The sequence below is a fragment of the Mustela nivalis genome (assembly GCF_964662115.1).
Source record: "Mustela nivalis genome assembly, chromosome: 7".
Taxonomy (NCBI): Eukaryota; Metazoa; Chordata; class Mammalia; order Carnivora; family Mustelidae; genus Mustela; species Mustela nivalis.
The window spans coordinates 99311732-99334660 of NC_139026.1; the positions used below are offsets into that span (position 1 = coordinate 99311732).

At 34.6% G+C, this 22929-nt stretch overlaps 1 long non-coding RNA gene across 2 annotated transcripts in view; it reads left to right on the top strand.

Moving 5' to 3' along the window:
- Positions 1–22629, top strand: part of LOC309870027 — a 54663-nt gene extending 32034 nt beyond the window's left edge. Inside the window, exons 2-3 of one of the 2 annotated variants that reach the window (XR_014314431.1) lie at positions 15595–16362; positions 20231–22629. This is a non-coding gene — a long non-coding RNA (uncharacterized lncRNA). The remainder of the gene's footprint in view (positions 1–15594; positions 16363–20230) is intronic. The other variant, XR_014314432.1, reaches the window with a different exon arrangement.
- Positions 22630–22929: the final 300 nt, after the last annotated feature.

Sequence of the window (22929 nt, forward strand, 5' to 3'; positions counted from 1 at the left end):
ATTTGACACAGAGAGAGATCAAAAGTAGGTAGAGAGGCATACAGAGAGAGATGGGGAAGCAGACTCCCTGCTAAGCAGAGAGCCTGATGTGGGGCTCGATCCCAGGACCCTGAGATCATGACCTGAGCCAAAGGCAGAGGCTTAACTCACTGAGCCACCCAGGTGTCCCATTCTATAATTTAAATGAATGTAGCCTTGTTGTACAGCATGACAAATCAGAGTAGGAAGCATTAAAGTTGGTGAAAAAAAACAAACAAAAAAACCTTTCAATATTTCTTTGTTTTGTTTTGTTTTTTTACTTTGTCCTCCCCTTCCTTTCTGCTATCCTTTTGTTTCTTTCTTTCTCTCCTAAGTGAGAAAAATGTACATGGTATGCAGCTTTGTAATCCATTATCATTTTTTCTGTCTTTTAATGTAGTGATAGGATAGTCGGGTCTTTATAGTGTATCCTATGCTGCCACAGTTAAAGAGCTATAATAATAAAGTAACCTGTGCAATTAAAAAAAATGTTGCCAAGCAGTTGTATTGCTGTATCTGTTAAATATATAGTCTTTCAGAACTTTTAGAACTTATCAGGTGGTACCCATGTGGCTCAATCAGTTAAGAATCTGACTCTTGGTTTCAGCTGAGATCATGATCTCAGGGTTGTGAGATCAAGCCCTGCATCAGGCTTTGCACTGGGTGTGGAGCCTGCTTAAGATTCTCTTTCCCCCTCTGCCCCCTCCCCTCCCATTCATGTGCTCTTTTTTTCCCTCTCTGGGGGGGAAAAATTATCTAAAGTAGAAATAGGATTTTTAATAGTTACAGTCTCTATAATCTGTTTATTAACACTTTAAACAAATTAGACTTACAACCTGTTGAAAAATGTAAACATGGGGGCACCTGGGTGGCTCAGTGGGTTAAAGCCTCTGCCTTTGGCTCAGGTCATGATCCTAGGTCCTGAGATCGAACCCTGCATCAGGCTCTCTGCTTGGCAGGGAGCCTGCTTCCTCCTCTCTCTCTGCCTGCCTCTCTGCCTACTTGTGATCTCTGTCTGTCAAATAAATAAATATGATCTTTAAAAAAAAATGTAAACATGCAGAAGGTCAAGTAAGGAGCATGAATGTTGTCTATCTAGCTTCAGTAACATTTTATTTTTATTATTTCCTTTCATCTATAGACTTGTTTGTTGTTGTTGTTGCTGTTGTTTCCTGTAAAAGTAACTATCCTCATAAAGATTTTTCAAATAATAAGAGTTCAGTAAATATCTTACTAGAATCTAAATCCAACCAGTCTCATATTAAAATAGGGAATTTGAATGTGGGAAATGGATTCTAATAATGCTAAGCAAATTTCTTTTGTCCACACATTCCATCTGTTAAAATAATTTTGTTTGTATCTAAACAATCTTAGAATCACAGAATATGAACTCTGGAAGGAACCATTTATATCATCTAATATAATCACCCTTTGTTATGGCTAAAGAAACTGAAGCTCAGGGAAATATTTTCTCAAAGTGAAAAAGGTCTGGATCTGGAAATAGAAATGGGGCACATCTATTTATCTCTGCTGCCTTCTGACATCCAACCAAAATAAAAAAGGAATTTGGAATAAAAAAACAAAGTCTCAACTATCAGTGGCTTAACCCAATACCATTTTATTCTGAATCAAGGTCCAATATAGATGTTCCTGGTTTTGGGGTCAGTTTTCATATGAATATTCATGTATTTGTCAACCACCTTATGGTTCTCTCATTCCCAAGAGCCCAGAAGTCATTTGTTTCATCTTACCCTTTGGTAGGCAGGTAGGGGAAGAAACCATATAGAAGTCAAATCTATTTGACATCAATAAATGCTCTATAAATACTAGTTTTCACTATATCATATTTAAATATACATGTTTATGTGTAATACACACACACACACACACGCCTATTTTTACAGACTGAACAATGCTAAACTAATATTTATTTCATTTATAAAGACAAATTTTGGTCTGGATTTATCTATAATCACCATATACCAAAAGCAGTATCATCCTGGAAAAGCATACATTGCACTTTTAAGATTTAAAATGCATAAAAAAATGTGATATGCCTCAACTATAAATTTCCACTATGTTATGTTGTTGTAACATCTAATTTTCCAGTGTTTGAGGAGCTGGTGAAGAATGTAGCATTAAAACAAGCATAGTGGGCTTCCTGGGTGGCTCAGTGGATTAAGCCTCTGCCTTCAGCTCAGGTCATGATCTCAAGGTCCTGGGATCGAGTCCTGCATCTCTGCTAGGCAGGGAGCCTGCTCCCTCCTCCCTCTCTCTCTTTCTCTCTCTCTCTTTGCCTCTCTGCCTACTTGATATCTCTCTCTGTCAAATAATAAAAATCTTTTAAAAAAAAAGCATAGAAATAAAGCTTTCAGATACCACCACAAACATCTACATACCCTATTTTCTCATGTATCTTTTATTATTAATTTTTTGTTTTTATATATTTAAACTGAAATTGGATGGGTTTTTATCTAATATATGAAATGCCAAGATTATTTCTGATAATTTCTAATTTCAAAAAATTATTACGTTTATTTATATGATAAAATCACAATAAGGCCAAATGATGGGATCAAAATGGAATTGACACTTAAAATCATACAAAATATATCTAAATATGTAATTGAGTATAATCTCAGAATTGTTTATGAGAATTCACTTATTATCCTTAATTAATTAATAAGTTAATTAATTTTTAAATTATCTTTACTTTAAAGATGAAGGAAGGGAGACTCAAGAGGCCAGAGCCAGAGATTGGTTCAGATTGTGATTAAGCAGTGAAATCAGAACATAGATGAAGATTTTTTTAAACTCTAAATCCTATGCACTTATAGTTTTGTAATGCTGATGAGAGCTTGGGCTCTCAAAATCCACTTTATTATATAAATTGAAGATAAATAAATAGTTGTATCCCACTCTCATTTTTTGGAGGAAGAAAATGGGACCTAACAATGTATGGTGATATGAGTAAGCTCAAAAACAATTCCTAACATAAGGTCTCTAATACATAAACCCACTCAGTCCCAAACCTGAACATAACCATAACCTTAACCCTATCCTTGACCATTTCTCGAAGCCTGAGCTAAAACTTTATCTTTACACAGCAGCCTTAAAAATAGTACCCTAAAGAACCATGACGTTTTCTCCATTGAATCAATTTTGGGTACAGTTGGTAGAATATCTTCTCAAAGAAAATAATCACATTCTTAATAGAAAATTGACTTAGGACTTAAGATTGCTTAAGTCTTTCAATATAGAATGAAAGATATTATACAATTTTTTTGTAGTTTGAAATAAAATATCTAGATACCATAAGAAATGAATTGTACTTTTGTTTGCCCAAATTTTAGACAAGTAGTACATAATAATATTAGAAAAAAAAAGTATTTAGTAGCTCCTGTTACAGGATTTTTTCCTCCTTCCAAGTCCATTGTTCTTGTCACACCACTTTGAAAAATGGAGAGGTGGACCAGGCAGAGTGGTGGACAGCAAAGCAAGGTTTATTGAGAGACAGTGGAGGAATAGTGCAAAGCTCCCAAAAAGGAAAGGAAAGTGACCTGAGAGGGTTGCCACTGGAGTTTCTAAGTATAAGGGTTTTTATGGGCTTTTTGGTGGGCTGTTTTAATCTGATTAACCCTCCCTGTGCCTGTCATCCAGTCAGATTTCTGTTACCTACCTATCCCATGGAAAGGGTGAAGAGGCCCTTTCAGGGTGGTGTAATATCCTTTTAAGGGTAGTTTTCTCTTTTTTGGGGGGGGGGCTCTTGTCCTTGCTTATTTGCCTTCCAACTCTCCTTTATCACTATGAAGTAGTGTGTTTAAGTAATACCACCTAAAACTAATCTTAATCAACTTTGTATTTTTGTGAAAACTTAAAATTGGGGGGAAATTATCTCTATATTTAGAAAATTTACATTAAACATTTAGATTCTATCTAAAAACACAGAATTTGAGGAAAGTACTTTTTTGAAACTTTAAGAAATATGCCCAGCTTATAAAGTAATTTTTATAACTCTCATTTTTATCCAATTATAAAATAATAATACTTTGTTTTTATTCAATGCCAGAAGAATATTCAATGCCAATCACTTATTGTTGTCCAATATATAATTTGAGGCTCAGTCCAGAAACTTATCAATAGAAACTTGAACCTTAACAGCATTGCTGTCATTTTCTCCCCAAATTTTCAAATTATTTTTCAGTTACTGATTACTTTAAAATCAACTGATTACTTTTTCAGCGAGTAAAGATTCAAATTGTTATTGGGATTAAAGCTCAGCTTTTTTAATATTGACATCAATACTTCTTATAATAATATCGAACTATATTTAAATACTAATATCTCTCATCAATAATTTTAATCTTAGCCCTATTTCAGTGCTGAAATCTGTGCCAAAAGAAGGAAACCAACTGCACAAATCTATCTAGACTCTTTCACTTGATCATACATAGTTCAAACTTAACTAGCCAGAGAAATTGAAAACAGTATGGTTTTAGTTATTAAAGGCTTGAAATGAAATACCACTCCTATCATTTGGTTTATTTTTTAATTCTTTGTTAGTCTGAAAAGAATAAAGAGACTTTATTACTTCCTTAGTCCACCTAAAGGGAATCCTTCTGTGCCCAAACCAAATGGCATCAGAGGAAAGCATGATGAGAAAATTGATAGATTATGGTTGAGTCAGCAGATTGCTTTCACGGCTGCAAGAACGAACTGTGCTCTGGCCCTTGCCTTCCAACTTCTGGATCTAATCATGGCTCTCGGGCACTAAATCCATCTCTTGCAATTTTAAAGATAGAGAACCATATACATAATTGATAGCTTAACAACAGATACAGACCTCACAAACAGGTCCATCTAATGAAGAAACTTTCCTGAGATTCACTCAACAAGCAATTTATTGGATTTGGATGTTTCTGCTTGTTGATGGGTTTCTAAGAATGGAGGAACTGTTTAGGATTCAAAATTTAATCACTTTAAATTATGAGACACGAAGAAAAATCACGAGACAAGCAAACAAAAGAGAAGAATAAAAATTCTCCTGAGTTATTCGATGAGAGCTAAGTTATATTCAAAAGACAGCTATGGATAAAATTAAACATAGCATTACAAAAATTGCAAGCTTTACATATGTGGATTTTCTTAAATGACAAATAGCTAATAAAATGGAAATATGCCCAAATCATGAATTTAGAAACTTTTATAGTCAACTAATAACAAAAGAAAAGATTAATGTAGAAATTAACATATATGGAATTGGGGCAAATAATACTTTTCACAGATAAATTATTTTCAGAGTAAAAAAATTTAGAAAAATTGATGATACTTATATATGGCACTTGGAAAGAAATTATAAATATTCTTTTTTTTAAGATTTTATTTATTTATTTGACAGAGAGAGAGAGAGATCAAAAGTAGGCAGAGAGGCAGGCAGAGAGAGAGAGGAGGAAGTAGGATCCGCTGAGCAGAGAGCCCGATACAGGATTCAGTCCCAGGACCCTGAGATCATGACCTGAACCAAAAGCAGCGGCTTAACCCACTGAGCCACTCAGGCACTTATTTTAGTACTTCTGATAAGTTATAAAATTTAGCTGTAGGGTTAGTCATGGCTATAGATAATTGCTATTCTTTAGATTTTCTTGAGAACACTTAATTTTTATCATTGTATCCTAAGATGAAGATTAGTTAAACTGTTCTGAAATTCTACAATGTATTTATCATTCTCAAATGAATAATACAATGTTGACATTTTGTGAAAATAAAAACATAGGGAACTATACAGGGTAATTAGAGAAAAGAATATTTAAAAGCCAAACTCATATAAAACATGAAATATCTGAAATATTTTCTTAATATCACTGTAGTTTATCTTACTAAATATCATCGATAGTTATATAAACATTTGCTAAACCTGCTTTCCAAAAACCCAGAACAATGAAAAGAAATTGAGATGTATAGCTAAGTACATTTTCTTTTAGAAATGCATTTATAAAGAGCCTATTATGTTTACAAAACTAAATAAAATGGTTCAGTTCATAAGTTTGTTAGTCTTCACAACATTTAAAATGATACAAACGATGAAAATTATTGGTTCAGTGACATAAAGACACATATATTAGTTAGAAAATAAAAATAAAAACAATGTTGTATGTTTTTAGACTTTGTTCTTTCAGATTGAACTGGAAACTCAGATTAAACTAGATTTTTTTTTAAGTTTTTATTTAAAGTCCAGTTAGTTAACTGGGTATACATTATAGTGATTCAAAACTTGCATACATCACCAAGTGTTCATCATAAGTGCACCCCTTACTCCCCACTACCTACTTTACCCATCCTCCCACTTATATTCCCTCTGGTAACATCAGTTTTTTCTCTATAGTTAAGAGTCTGTTTATTGGTTTGTATCTCTCCTTCCCCTCCCCCTTTGCTCATTTGTTTCTTAAATTCCACATATGAGTGAGATCCTATGGTATTTGTCTTTCTCTGACTGATTTATTTCACTTAGCACAATACTCTCTAGCTCCATTAGTGTTGCTGCAGATTGCAAGATTTCATTTTTACTTATTGCTGAGTGATATTGCATTATATATATCTCACATCTTCTTTACATATCCATCAGTTGATGGACACTTGGGCTATTTCCATACTTTGGCTAGTGTAAGTAATGCTGCTATAAACATCAGGGTGCATGTATCCCTTCAAATCAGTATTTTTGTGTTTTGGGGGTAAATAGTAGTGCAAATGCTGGATAGTAGGGTACTTCTATTTTTAATCTTTTGAGGAACCTCCATACTGTTTTCCAGAGCAGCACCAGTCTGCATTCCCATCAACAGTGCAAGAGTGTTCCTCTTTCTCCACATCCCTGCCAACACCTGTTGTTTCTTGTGTTTTTTACTGTACCCATTCTGACAGATGTAGGTGATATATCATTGTGGTTTTGATTTGCATTTCCCTGATGATCAGTGATGTTGAGCATCTTTTCATGTATCTGTTGGCCATTAGATGGCTTCTTGGAGAAATGTCTATTCATGTCTTCTGCCCATTTTAAAATTAGATTATTTGTTTTTTGGGTGTTGAGTTGTGTCAGTTATTTATATATTTTGGACACTAACTCTTTATCAGATATATCATTTGCAAATGTCTTTTCCCATTCTGTGGTTTGCCTTTTAGTTTTGTTGATTGTTTCCTTCACTATCCAGAAACTATATTTTTACAGTACATTAAAGAAAAAAAATTATCCACCACGATCAAGTGGAATGTATTCCCGGGATTACAAGGGTAGTTCAATATTTGCTAATCAATCAACATGATACACCACATTAATAAAAGAAAGGATAACACTGCAGAGACCTGGCAGGCCAGAAAGAATTGGCATGATATATTCAGAGCACTAAATGGGAAAAACATGCAGCCAAGAATACTATATCCAGCTAGGTTATCATTGAAAATAGAAGGAGAGATAAAAAGCTTCCACGACAAACAAAAACTGAAAGAATTTGCAAACACCAAACCAGCTCCACAGGAAATATTGAAAGGGGTCCTCTAAGCAAAGAGAGACCCTAAAAGTAGTAGATCAGTAAGGAACAGAGACAGTATACAATAACAGTCACTGTATAGGCAATACAATGGCACTAAATTCATATCTCTCAATACTTACCCTGAATGTAAATGGGCTAAATGCCCCAATCAAAAGACACAGGGTATCAGAATGGATAAAAAAAACAAAAACCATGAATATGCTACCTACAAGAAACTCATTTTATACCCAAAGACACCACCAGATTTAAAGTGAGGGGGTGGAAAACAATGTACCATGCTAATGTACATCAGAAGAAAGCTGGGGTTGCAATCCTTATATTGGATAAATTAGATTTTAAGCCAAAGACTATAATAAGAGATGAGGAAGGACACCATATCATACTCAAAGGGTATGTCCAACAAGAAGATGTAACAATTTTAAATATCTATGCCCCTAACGTGGGAGCAGCCAACTATATAAACCAATTAATAACAAAATCAAAGAAACACATCAACAATAATACAATAATAGTAGGGGATTTTAACACTCCCCTCACTGAAATGGACAGATCATCCAAGCAAATGATCCACAAGGAAATAAAGGCCTTAAATGACACATTGGACCAGATGGACATCACAAATATATTCAGAATATTCCATCCCAAAGCAACAGAATACACATTCTTCTCTGGTGCACATGGAACATTCTCCAGAATAAATAACATTCTGGGTCATAAATCAGGTCTCAACCAGTATCAAAAGATTGGGATCATTCCCTGCGTATTTTCAGGCCACAAAGCTCTGAAGCTAGAGCTCAACCACAAGAGGAAATTTGGAAAGAATCCAAATACATGGAGACTAAACAGCATCCTTCTAAAGAATGAATGGGTCAACCAGGAAATTAAAGAAGAATTGAAAAAATTCATGGAAACAAATGATAATGAAAACACAACGGTTCAAAATCTGTGAAACACAGCAAAGGTGGTCCTGAGAGGAAAATATATAGTGATACAAGCCTTTCTCAAGAACAAGAAAGGTATCAAATACACAACCCAACCCTACACCTAAAGGAGCCGGAGAAAGAACAACAAAGAAAGCCTAACCCCAGCAGGAGAAGAGAAATCATAAAGATCAGCAGAAACCAATGAAATAGAAAGAAAACAAAACAAAAAAATGAACAACAACAACAAAATCCAATAGAACAAATCAATGAAACTAATAGCTTGTTCTTTGAAAGAATTAGTAAGATTGATAAGCCCCTGGCCAGACCTATCAAAAATAAAAGAGAAAGACCCAAATAAATAAAATCATGAATGAAAGAGGAGAGATCTCAACCAACACCAAAGTAATACAAAAAATTATAAGAACATATTATGAGCAACTCTACGCCAACAAATTTGACAATCTGGAAGAAATGGATGCATTCCTAGAGACATATAAACTACCACAACTGAACCAGGAAGAAATAGAAAACCTGAACAGACCCATAACCAGTAAGGAGATTGAAACAGTCATCAAAAATCTCCAAACAAACAAAAACCCAGGGCCAGATGGCTTCACAGGAGTATTCTACCAAACATTTAAGGAAGAATTAATTCCTGTTCTCCTGAAACTATTCCAAAAAATAGAAATGGAAGGAAAACTTCCAAACTCATTTTATGAGGCCAGCATCACTTTGATCCCAAAACCAGACAAGGATCCCTTCAAAAAAGAGAATTACAGACCAATATCCTTGATGAACACAGATGCGAAATTACTCAACAAAATACTAGCCAATAGGATCCAACAGTACATCAAAAGGATTATTCACCACGACCAAGTAGGAATTATTTCTGTGCTGCAAGGTTGGTTCAACATCTGCAAATCAATCAATCTGATACAATACATTAATAAAAGAAAGAATAAGAACCATATGATACTCTCCATAGATGCTGAAAAAGCATTTGACAAAGTACAGCATCCCTTCCTGATCAAAACTCTTCAAAGTGCTGGAATAGAGGGCACATACCTCAATATTATCAAAGCCATCTACGAAAAACCCACTGCAAATATCATTCTCAATGGAGGAAAACTGAAAGCTTTTCCGCTAGGGGCAGGAACATGGCAAGGATGTCCATTATCACCACTGCTATTCAACATAGTACTAGAAGTCCTAGTCTCAGCAATCAGACAACAAAAAGAAATTAAATGCATCCAAATTGGCAAAGAAGGAGTCAAACTTTCACTCTTTGCAGATGATATGACATTATATATGGAAAACCCAAAAGATTCCACTCCAAATCTGCTAGAACTTCTACAGGAATTCAGTAAAGTGTCAGGATATAAAATCAATGCACAGAAATCAGTTGCATTTCTTCATACCAACAAGAGGGAAGAAAGAGAAATTAAGGAGTCAATCCATTTACAATTGCACCCAAAACCATAAGATACCTAGGAATAAACCTAACCAAAGAAGCAAAGAATCTGAATCAAAGAATCTGAAGCAAAGAATCAGAAAACTATAAAGTACTCATGAAAGAAATTGAGGAAGACACAAAGAAATGGAAAAATACTACATGCTCCTGGATTGGAATAGCAAATATTGTGAAAATGTCTATGCTACCTAAAGCAATCTACACATTTAATGCAATCCCTATCAAAATCCCATCCATTTTTTTCAAAGAAATGGAACAAATAATCCTAAAATTTATAAGGAACCAGAAAAGACCTTTAATAGTCAAAGGAATATTGAAAAACAAAGCCAAAGTTGGTGGCATCACAATTCCAGACTTCAAGCTCTATTACAAAGCTGTCATCATCAAGACTGTATGGTACTGGCATGAAAACAGACATAGAGAGCCCAGAAATAGACCCTCAACTCTATGGTAAATTGATCTTCAACAAAGCAGGAAAGAATGTCCAATGCAAAGAAGACAGCCTCTTCAACAAATGGTGCTGGGAAAATTGGACAGCCACATGCAGAAAAATGAAATTGGACCATTTCCTTACACCACACATGAAAATAGACTTGAAATGGATGAAGGACCTCAATGTGATAAAGGAATCCATCAAAATCCTTGAGGAGAACTCAGGCAGCAACCTCTTCCTCCTCAACCAAAGCAACTTCTTCCTAGGAACATCACCAAAGGCAAGGGAAGCAAGGGCAAAAATGAACTATTGGGATTTCATCAAGATCAAAAGCTTTTGCACAGCAAAGGAAACAGTTAAAACCAAAAGACAACTGACAGAATGGGAGAAGATATTTGCAAATGACATATCAGATAAAGGACTAGTATCCAAAATCTATAAAGAGCTTAGCAAACTCAACACCCAAAGAACAAATAATCCAATCAAGAAATGAGCAGAGGACATGAGCAGACATTTTTGCAAAGAAGATATCCAAATGGCCAACAGACACATGAAAAAGTGCTCCACATAACTCGCCATCAGGGAAATACAAATGAAACCCACAATGAGATAACACCTCACACCAGTCAGAATGGCTAAAATTAACAAGTCAGGAAATGACAAATGCTGGTGAGGATGTAGAGAAAGGGGAACTCTCCTACATGGTTGATGGGAATGCAAGCTGGTGCAGCCACTCTGGAAAACAGCATGGAGGTTTCTCAAAAAATTGAAAATAGAGCTATCCTATGGCAATGTCCACAATAGTCAAACTATGGAAAGAACTTAGATGTCCATCAACAGATGAATGGATCAAGAAGATGTGATGTATATATATATATATATACATATATATATATATATATATATATATATACATACAATGGAATACTATGCAGCCATCAAAAGAAATGAAATCTTGCCATTTGCAATGATGTGGATGGAACTAGAGGGTATTATGCTTAACAAAATAAGTCAGAGAAAGACAACTATCATATCATCTCCCTGATATGAGGAAGTGGAGATGCAATGTTGGGGGTTTGGGGGGTAGGAAAAAATAAATGAAACAAGATGGGATTGGGAGGGAGACAGAGCATAAGAGACTCTTAATGTCACAAAACAAACTGAGGGGGGTTGGGGGGAGGGGGTTGCGAGAGGGGGGTGGTGTTATGGCATTGGGGAGAGTATGTGCTATGGTGAGTGCTGTGAAGTGTGTAAACCTGGCGATTTGCAGACCTGTACCCCTGGAGCTAATAATGTATGTTTATTAAAAAAATAAAAAAATTATGATAAAAGAAAGAAAGGATAAGAACCACATGATCACTTTAATAATTGCAGGAAAAGTATTTGGTAAAGTACAACATCCATTCATGAAAAAAAAACCCTCAGTAAAGTAGGGATAGATAGAACATGACTCAAACATCATAAAGACCATATTTGAAAAACCCACAGCTAATATCATCCTCAATGAGGAAAAATTGAGAGCTTTTCTTCTATAGTCAGAAGCAAGGGAGGGATGTCCACTCTTCTTACTTTTATTCAATGTAATGCTGGAAGTCCTAGGCACAGCAGGCAGACAACACAAAGAAATAGAAGGCATCCAAATTGGCAAGAAAGAAGTCAGATTTTCACTATTTGCAGATGACGTGGTACTCTACATAGAAAACTCAACGACTCCACCAAAAAATTGCTGAAACTGATACATGAATTCAACTAAAATTTACTTAAGGAGAATAAGTATATACTCTCAAGCTATGAACATGCATGAGACTATGAAATGGAATGTATGGCATAGAGGATTAGATAAGAAACTGTATAGAATTCTGGTCCAGGGCTTGATGATTTGCTGGATCGATGATGGTCAACCTTTAAGGAACCTAACAGTGGTCAGTTATGCAAAAATGTAGGTGTGTCCCTGGGAGCCTCACTGATTACATACATTAAGGATTGACTATAACATTCCCCTCACTTTAACATGCAGTTGTCTTTAGGTACACCCACGCATCATCAAGAACAGAATGTAATAATATATGGAACAGAGGTCAAAGCTTACCCAGGCCCAAAGACATCAACAAAAATGGAGAGCAAATACAAAGTATTTCTGAAGTAGGCTTGATTGTGTAAGGAAAGCGAACACAACAGACAGATGAAACAGAAGCAAAGACTTTTTGACTGGGCCAATGATAATCCTGTTCCTTTTTTACCTTCAAGCTTCTGTTACCTGGTAGAATCTTAATGCACTGGCTCCTTCCACTTGGCACAATGTCAGAAGTAGATTCAAAGTGCAGTTGAATTAATTAATGGTGAATGTGAATAAGGGAACATTAGAGCAGAAAAACCTTCATTACATAAATGGTCATATGGAAGTACCAGTTTGTAGATAAGATCAAAGTTGTCATAGGAATAAAACATTCACTAAAAACTGGACCACTTATGAAATTAATCACCTCTCAATAATTTTTCCTGTCACTTAACATTGAAATATACTCTCACTTTCAAATAATTTATGCATAGGTCATTCTCTATCTGATTTGATGAAACTAAAGAAATGGAGCAGAGGTGGGGGAGGAGGGTGGATATTAATGGAAAACAGCTACATGAGAAATTGCAAACACCTGAAAAATTTTGGGAATATCTTAAATTCGTCCAGATGGTCTCAGAAAACAGATTATACCACACGATTTTGACAAATAAGATCTGATGATGAGATTAGCTAAAAACTGGAGTAGAAAAAATGAATTTAAGTAAGGATTTTTTTTGAAAGAAGGTAGTTTATCAAAAAATTTAAGGGATTTCACTGATAAAATTGGGAAATAATTTTGTAATATGGATCAAATTGATACCAATTTATAAAAATCAACTATTGAGTTTACCATCTGTCATTATATCATCATAAAATTTGTCAAAGAAATACTACCCCCCAAATCATACTCTTAGTTTATTATTTGTGTTAAAGATAAGTACCTAGTTACAATTTTGCTTTATTTTTATTAAAAACTATCTTAATTCATAGTTGTTGAAGTTTTTTATTTTAAATATAAAGTACCAATAATTAAAAGAATTTTTCACCTGCTTATTTTCCAGTTTTTGTTTGTTTTGTTTTGTTTTTAAACCATCTCTCTCACTCTCCCTTTCAAGGTCAGTGTGGATTTTCTTAGTGGCTTTTATTCTGATATCAATTATTGGACAAGAAGAAACTTCCTGGTTTTTTTGTTTTGTTTTGTTTTTAATTTTCACTGGTCAGGACTTAATTACAACTGAGGTAGTTTTGCTTATATTTATTTGGAATGGGAGCCTGGGACATTCATTAATCTATATGTATTCATCCTCCTGACTTTTTTTTTTTAATTAACATCATTTATTATTTGGCATCTTGTTAGAAATGCAGAGTATTAGGAGCCATCCCAGACTTATAAACCCAGATTTTACACTTTAAACATATACTTAAATGATTCATGTGTGCACTGAAGTTTAAGACACTCTAGACCAGTAGTTTTTAACCCAGTCTGCATGCAAGGCAAGTCAGAATTCTTGTTAGAGGTGGGCATTAGTAATTTTTATAATCTGTTCAGATGATTCTGATATATAGCAAGGGTGTGAACCCACTGCACATAAACCCCTTGAGGGCAAGACCATGTATTAGTTAATTTTATGACTTTCTCAAGGGCCCAATAAAATGTCTTGGCTTATATTAATGAGTCTTTGTCATACCCAGGATGGCGTTTCCTATCCTCCAAAGATATGATTTAATACAACATGAAATACAAGTGGTTGACTGAATTTTGGGATTGCAATTCTGAAGTGCTTTCCTCAGTTATGTTCTAAGGCAAATGCTATAATAGAAACATAAACCCCAGTGACCATAAATAAAGCATACTGACCTTGAGTTAAAGCTGACAGCGGCCTTTTCTTTATGAAAATAATAGCTTTTGTCACTCACCTTATGAGGTGAAATCAAGCAAATAAATAACCAAGAATTCTGCAAATATAAAATACTTTTTACATAAGAATAAGACTACTGCCTCATTGGTATTGTTCCACAGAACAAAGTATATTCTGAACACAGAAAATAGAAAATAAGATCTATAAAACTATGTATTTGCAAGTGCCGAAAGTTGGGTTCTCTTTGTCCTTAATTCATATTTGTTTCTCATTCTTTAGAATACTTCCAACGTGCACAATAAAAGTCACATGTGGTTCTTTATTTCTTGTCTCAGTAACCTTTTTGACTAAGGTAAAGAAAATATCAATTTAACCTAAGTTGAAGGAAGATATTAATAGATGAGTGTTTTAACAAATCACTTATGAAGAATGCATTGATTTTTTAATTCAGTTAAGTATCCATTGGGAAAAATGCTCAGGGTGAAACTAGTTAGCTCTGTAATATCACTATGCTATATAACATACAAATTAATTCGTATCATTTTATATTACCCTGGTAACTGTTTCTTTGTAAGTATTTGTATATATAGGTAGCAAGATAGCATGGACTTAACACAAACTATTTGTAAAAATATCTTCTGTAATCTTTCCTCCCTAAAAATGTAGTCTCTCCTTTGTAAAAATTTAGAGAATAATTAATATAGAAACAAACACCTAGGGCTGCTTCGCTGATATGATTTATGCTTTGCGATCACAAAATATTATATCTAGTCAACTGAATTTTAAGTAGCTGAATGCTAGTCAGAAAATTTTATCCCACTTAGGAATAAGTTCACAGTGACAGAATATATTTCCCTGGTGAGTCCAGACATTGTCAGTGAGGAAAGGCTTTTAGTTGCTCCCAGTCTGGGCTTGAATCTCTAAAGAAAAAAGCACTTACTAAAACTATTATCTGAGTCACTTAAGATATATAGCTTTGACTTACAGTACTTTCTCTATTTTTCACTTCAAATATGAACAAATGAGAGCTGTTCCTCTCCCAGAAAATCTGGGAATGTCTCTTAAAGGTGGGAAAAGCTGAAAGAGAGAAAGAAAATCAATGATAACTCCATTTTTATTTGGGGAGGGAGGTGTATTTTCTGTTCTGATTTTTAAATATCTGTTCTCACTTAAAATATTCACTGAAAACCAAGTTAAAAAAAAATTCCCATACTGTTTATTTCGTAAGGAAATCCTGAAATTTGATGGAGATCGGAGAATGAACCCTATTTCATTTGTGTTTCTTTCCAGATAAACACTTTTCCAGTGGTTTGTGGAAGAAAGCTGATCTTCCATCTAGTAGACCCAAAGTGCCTGAAACAAAATGGATATTTACGGATAAACCTCTTAGGGCTACAGATTCATCATTTCGCTTTGTTTCTCTGAGAAGCTCAGGAGAGTTTTGTGATTTACTAGCTGGGGAGTAATTTATTTATTGCTGACAGCTGGTCTCTGAAAGAGGAACCAGCACAAGTATCAATATAGAATGGCACAAAATAAGGATTACCAGAATATTGTGTCTTCCCTTATGATATTGGGGGCCAAATAGTCAAATGTTGATTGGAATTAACATTTTATATGAGATTGTCATGCCAATGACACCGGATCTTCAGGGTATTCCTAAAGATTCTTCTGTCATTTGACTTTCACAGAAGAAAAAGAGAAAACATGGTATTAGATGACTTAGTCCTAAAGCTGTGATAGCTGGCAGGAAGTAAATGACTTTATTGGAAGACTGGAAAATATAAAGAATTTTGACACAGTTACAGCACAATGCAGGCTCTGTTTTCCCAAAATAAAGCCTAGGTAAGTGCAGATAATCATATTAGCATACAAAAAGACACAAACTTGGAGTTACAATATTAACCTCTCCTGCCTGGGCCACACTGAGGCACAGAATAATATACTGCCTTAGCACTGGCTAACTTGTAACAAGGTCCAGGCTTGATTCCAAGATGACCCTGGGGTTGTTTTGGCAAGAAGCCCTAGATCAAAACATGTGATATGTGGAGACACCAGGTGAGAGACTATTTTTGATAAGAAGAAATAACTGCAAAATGAAAGTAAATTGTTTGATATAAGGGACTTCTTTTTGACTTTGAGTTGCTTATTGACATAGTCATAGGTCTTGTTTTGTTTTTCCTATATCCAGTGTAATGGCCTTTGTTTCCTATATCCAGTGTAATGGCTGTAACTCAAAAGGAAATCCACTCTACTGCTTTTTTCCCGTTAGTTTCATCTAAGAGTATGTAACTTACGTAAAAAATACAGAAGATTTTATTCTATCAACTCAGTTTCCTTCTAATGGGATATCAATAGCCGTTTTTGTTGGTATCTTAATTTCCTTTTTCTCCACAGGGTCTTTTGTTTTGGAAAGTTGTTAAGGCAAGTTTATTATGCAAATTTTGCAATATTTAAAATATTTACTTGAATAATTTCTATGTTGAAATGTCTTTATTCACAGATTACGTACTTTTGACAAACTGTATTGGTTTGATTTCTCAAAGTTCTTTATTTTTTAGACTTTATTGATGAATAATTGAAAGATACATTATTTGACATGCACAATGTGATGATTTGATATTCATATACCAAAGGACATTTTGAATTTAAGATTTATGAGCTTGAAAACAAGTAGGTAGAAAATGCTTACAATTGATTGCTGATTACATATGTACATGTACATTTTAGTAAATCTGATTTCATTTCCAATTCTTCATTTATACATTGTGAAACCTTAAAACTACTCAAGCTCACTGATCTTTATTTCCCTCAGTTACTATATCACAAATCTTTTTTTTTAACCATACTATGAAATATTCTTCTAAGTTATGATTTTATGGTCACATACAATTGTATACATCGTGCCTTTTCATATTAAATTTCTTCCTTATTGTTGGGCATGTAACTTATTTTCTCCCCTTATTTAAAAATATTACAAGAAATATTATTGTCCATTCATCTTTGGGAATGCATATTATATAATTTTCTTCAAGTAAATTTCTAGAAGAGGCATTACAGGATCAATGGAAATGGATCTGGTAAGTTGTGTTCTTTTTTCTTTTTATAGAGGCAAATTTTTAATAAAATATGCATAAATTTAAATTTAAATGTTTTGATCCTAGTTGCTCAGCTATAGGCAACTTCTCAAAGATTTTTGAATTGGACAAGATAATATATGTATCTTTTATGTCATCCCAGGTATATTATGGTATATAAAGAATATATGTATCCTTTCTTCCCCTCTCCTTCTCTTCTTCATAACTTTACTTTTAGTTCTTTACACATTTATTTTTATAACACAGATCTTACTTATAATAATATAAGTTACAAATATTATAAGTTGGAAATGCATTTAATATACCTAACCTACTGAACATCATACCTTAAACATGTTTGGAACACATACATTAGCCTACAGTTGAGCAAAATCTTCTAGCACAAGAGCTTATTTTATAACACTGTTGAATGTCTTGTAATTTGTTGAATACTATATTGAAAGTGAAAAAAACAGAATGGTTTCATGGGTAATCATGTGTTTCAGCCATATACCACCCTGATTTCATGACTAACTAGGAACTATGCCTCACTACTGCTATCCAGCAACATAAGGGATTATCAAACTACATATTGCTAACCTGGAAAAAGTTCAAAATTCACAATTCAAGATACAGTTTCTACTGAATGCATATTGCTTTTGCACCATAGTAAATTTGAAAAATCATAAGTTGAACCATCATAAGTCAGGGACTACCTGTATTTTATAATATTTATTGAATATTGAATTATTCATTTTAATCATTATCTACAATATTTACATTGATTTAGAAGTTTACAAAATTGACTAACACTTGCCTTGAAATCACTACTTGACTGATATATGAGAAAAATAGTTATACGGACTGATTGTTTGTCTCTCCTCAAAATTCATATGCTTAAATTCTAACTTCCAGTTTTATGGTATTAAGAAGTGGGGCCTTTGGGACGTGATTAGGTAATGAACATGGAGGTCTCATGAATAGAATTTGTGCAGAAAGGGACTCTAGAGTGTTATCTAGCCCTCCTTCTGTCATGTGAGGATACAATGAGAAAATGCCCATGAAATAGTGCTCTTACCAGAACTCCATGACGCTGGCACCCTGATCTTGGACTACAGCCCTCAGAACTGTGAGGAATAAAATTCTGTTGTTTATAAGCCACCAAATCTACAGTATTCTGTTACAGTAGCCTGAACTAAGACAAACAGATTATTTATATATACTATCTGTATATAATATATAATCGGAAAATATTATATAATATATATGCAATAAAGATATATATGCAAATAGATATATTATGTAGAAAGTAGTAAGTGCCTTAAAAGAGAATGCATTCTTTCAATTATCCATCCTAAGAATGCTTGTTTTATTTTCAATAGTGGGTTCAGGATGGCATGACAGTTTTAGTGGAAGCCCCGTCAAATATCTAGTATCAGTGTAAAATGATACCAGATTCCTGACATTTAGCTCCCATCAAAACTTAGCTAGGCTGTCTTTGATGAACACTTTGCCTTTCGTATTCCTCATCTTGGCGGTCATCTTCAGTAACCCTGCCATGTTTACAAGGACACCATGACTTCAATCAGAAACTCAGAATTCATTTAAAAAGCCCAATGAGACAGGTCACTCTTTCAGGTTTATTTCATAATGATGATGCTATCAAATACTATAATTCTCCATGGAGTTACAAAACAAAAGAATGGAGATACTTTCCTGAGACAGTTTACACATTCAGGAAACGCATGTGTATGAGAATCAATGTAACTTAGTCCAATATTACACAATTGTATAACACTAATCATCATATTATGTATCATTTTTATTTTTTAATTTATTTTATTTTTTTTCATTGAGATAAATGTACTCTTTAATCCCCATTACCTATTTTACCCATCCCCCCAAACTGGTAACCATCAGTTTGTTCTCTATAATTAAGAGTCTCTTTCTTAGTTTGTCTCTCTTTTTTTTCTCCCTTTGCTCATTTGTTTTATTTCTTAAACTCCACATATGAGTGAGATCGTATGGCATTTGTCTTTTTCTGGCTGACTTACCACTTAGCATAATACTCTCTAGCTCCGTCTGTGTTGTTGCAAATACTGATTTCATTTTTATTTATGGCTGAATAATATTCCAGTGTGTGTGTGCATATACATACATATATATATGTATATACAAAAAACACATATTTATCCATTCATCAGTTGATGGACACCTGGACTCTTTCCGTAATTTGGCTATTGAAAAATCTGCTATAAACATCAGGATGCATGTATCCCTTCAAATTAGTAGTTTTGTGTTCTATGGGTAAATACATAGTAGTATAATTGCTGGGTAGTAGGGTACTTTGATTTGTAAGTTTTTGAGGAAACTCCATAGTGTTTTCCAGAGTGGCTGCACCAGTCTGCATTCCCATCAATAGTGCAAGAGGATTCCCCTTTCTCCACATCCTCACCAATACCTTTTGTTTCTTGTATTTTTTTATTTTAACCACTCAGACAGGTGTGAGGTGATATCTCATTGTGGTTTTGATTTGCATTTCCCTGATGGTCAGCAATGTTGAGCATTTTTCATGACTGTTGGCCATGTAGATGGCTTCTTTGGAGAAATATCTATTCATGTTTTCTGCCCATTTTTGAATTAGAATATTTGGTTTTAGGGTGTTGAGCTGTATCAGTTCTTTATATATTCTGAATACTAACCCTTTATCAAATATGTCATTAGCAAATATTTTCTCCCATTCCATAGGTTGCCTTTTGGTTGTGTTGATTAGTTTTTCATTGAGCATAAAATTTTTATTTTGATCTAGCTCTAATACTTTATTTTTGCTTTTGTTTCCCTTGATTTAGGAGACCTATCTAGAAGAATGTTGCTATAGCCATTGTCAGAGAAATAACTGCATTTGTTATCTCCAAGAATTTTTATGGTGTCAGATCTCCATTTAAGTCTTTAATCCATGGTGAGTTTATTTTTGTGAATGGTGAAAGAAGATGTTCCAGTTTCATTCATTTGCATGTTGCTTTCCAGTTTTCCCAACATCATTTGTTGAAGAGACTGTCTTTCTTATTGGATATTCTTTCCTCATTTGTCAAAGATTAACAAACTATATAACTATAAGTTTATTTCTGGGTTTTCAGTTTTATTCTATTGATCTATACATCTGCTTTTATGCCAGTACTATACTGTTTTAATTACAACCACTTTGGTAAGGGTATCGGGTACATACCTCAATATCATAAAAGCCATCCATTAAAAACCGATAACAAATATCATTCTCAATGGGGAAGAACTGAGAACTTTTCCCCTAAGGTCAGGAACATGGAAGGGATGGCCACGATCACCACTGCTATTCAACATAGTACCAGAGGTCCTAGCCTCAGCAATCAGATAACAGAAAGAGATAAAAGGTATCCAAATGGGAAAAGAAGTCAACCTCTCACTCTTTGCAGATAACATGCAGATGTGAAAACACAAAAGACTCCACTCAAAGACTGCTAGAACTCATACAGGAATTCAGTAAAGTGTCAGAGTATAAATTCAATGCACGGAAATCGGTTGCATTTCTAAACACCAACAAAACAGAAGAAAGAGAAATTAAGGAGTTGGTCCCATTTACAAATGCAACCCAAACCATAAGATACCTAGGAATAAACCTAATTAAAGAGGCAAAGAATCTGTACTCAGAAAACTAGAGCATACTCATGAAGGAAATTGAAGAAGCCACAAAGAAATGAAAAAAGTTTCATGCTCATGGATTGGAAGAACAAATATTGTGAAAATATATATGTTACCTAAAGCAATCTGCACATTTAATGCAGTTGCTATGAAAATACCACCAACGTTTTTCAAAGAAATAGAACAAATAATCCTAAAATTTATGAGGAACCATAAAAGACACCAAATAGCCAGAGATATGTTGAAAAAGAAAGCCAAAGTTGGTGGCATCACAATTTCAGACTTCAAGCTCTATTACAAAGCTGTCATCATCAAGACAGCATGGTACTGGCATGAAAACAGACACAGAGATCAATGGAAAAGAATAGAGAGCCCAGAAATGGACCCTCAATTCTATGGTCAACTGATCTTTGACAAAGCAGGAGAGAATGTTCAATGGAAAAAGACAGTCTCTTCAATAAATGGTGTTGGGAAAATTGGACAGCCCCATGCGGAAGAATGAAATTGGACCATTTCCTTACACCACACACAAAAATAGACTCAAAATGGATGAAAGACCTCAATGTGAGACAGAAATCCATCAAAATCCTTGAGGAGAACTCAGGCAGCAACCTATTTCTCCTCAACTACAGCAACTTCTTCCTAGAAACATCACCAAAGACAAGGGAAGCAAGGGCAAAAATGAACTATTGGGACTTCCTCAAGATGAAAAGCTTTTGCACAGCAAAGGAAACAATCAACAAAACCGAAAGACAACCAATAGAATAGGAGAAGATACTTGCAAATGACATATCAGATAAGGGTTAGTATTCCAAATCTATAAAGAATTTATCAAATTCAACACCCAAAGAACAAATAATCCAATCAAGAAATGGGCAGAACACATGAACAGACATTTCTGCAAAGACGACATCTAAATGGCCAATAGACACATGAAAAAGTGCTCAACATCACCCAGCATCAGGGAAATACAAATCAAAACCACAGTGAGATATCACCTGACACCAGTCAGAATGGCTAAAATTAGCAAGTCAGGAAATGACAGATGTGGGCCAGGAGGCAGAGAAAGGGAAACCCTCCTACACTGTTGGTGGGAATGCAAGCTGGTGCAGCCACTCTGGAAAACAGCATGGAGGTTTCTCAAAAAGTTGAAAATAGAGCTATCCTATGACCCAGCAATTGCTCTACTAGGTATTTACCCTAAAGATACAAATGTAGTGATCCGAAGGGGCACATGCACCCGAAAGTTTATAGCAGCAATGTCCACAATAGCCAAACTATGGAAAGAACCTAGATATCCATCAACAGATGAGTGGCTAAAGAAGATGCGATATACCTACATACATACACACATACAATGGAATACTAGGCAGCCACCAACAAAAACCGAAAGCTTGCCATTTGAAAAACATGGATGGAACTAGAGGGTATTATGCTAAGCAAAATAAATCAGTCAGAGAAAGACAATTATCATATGATCTCTCTGATATGAGGAATCTGAGAAACAAGATAGAGGATCATAGGGGAAGGGAGTGAAAAATGAAACAAGATGAAATCAGAGAGAGAGACAAACCATAAGAGACTATTTTTTTTTTTAATTTATTTTTTATTTTCAGCATAACAGTATTCATTATTTTTCACCACACCCAGTGCTCCATGCAATTCGTGCCCTTTATAATACCCACCACCTAGTACCCCAAACTCCCACCCCCCACCCCTTCGAAATCTGTTTTTCAGAGTCCATAGTCTCTCATGGTTCACCTCCCCTTCCAATTTCCCCCAACTCCCTTCTCCTCTCTAACTCCCCATGTCCTCCATGCTATTTGTTATGCTCCACAAATAAGTGAAACCATATGATAATTGACTCTTTCTG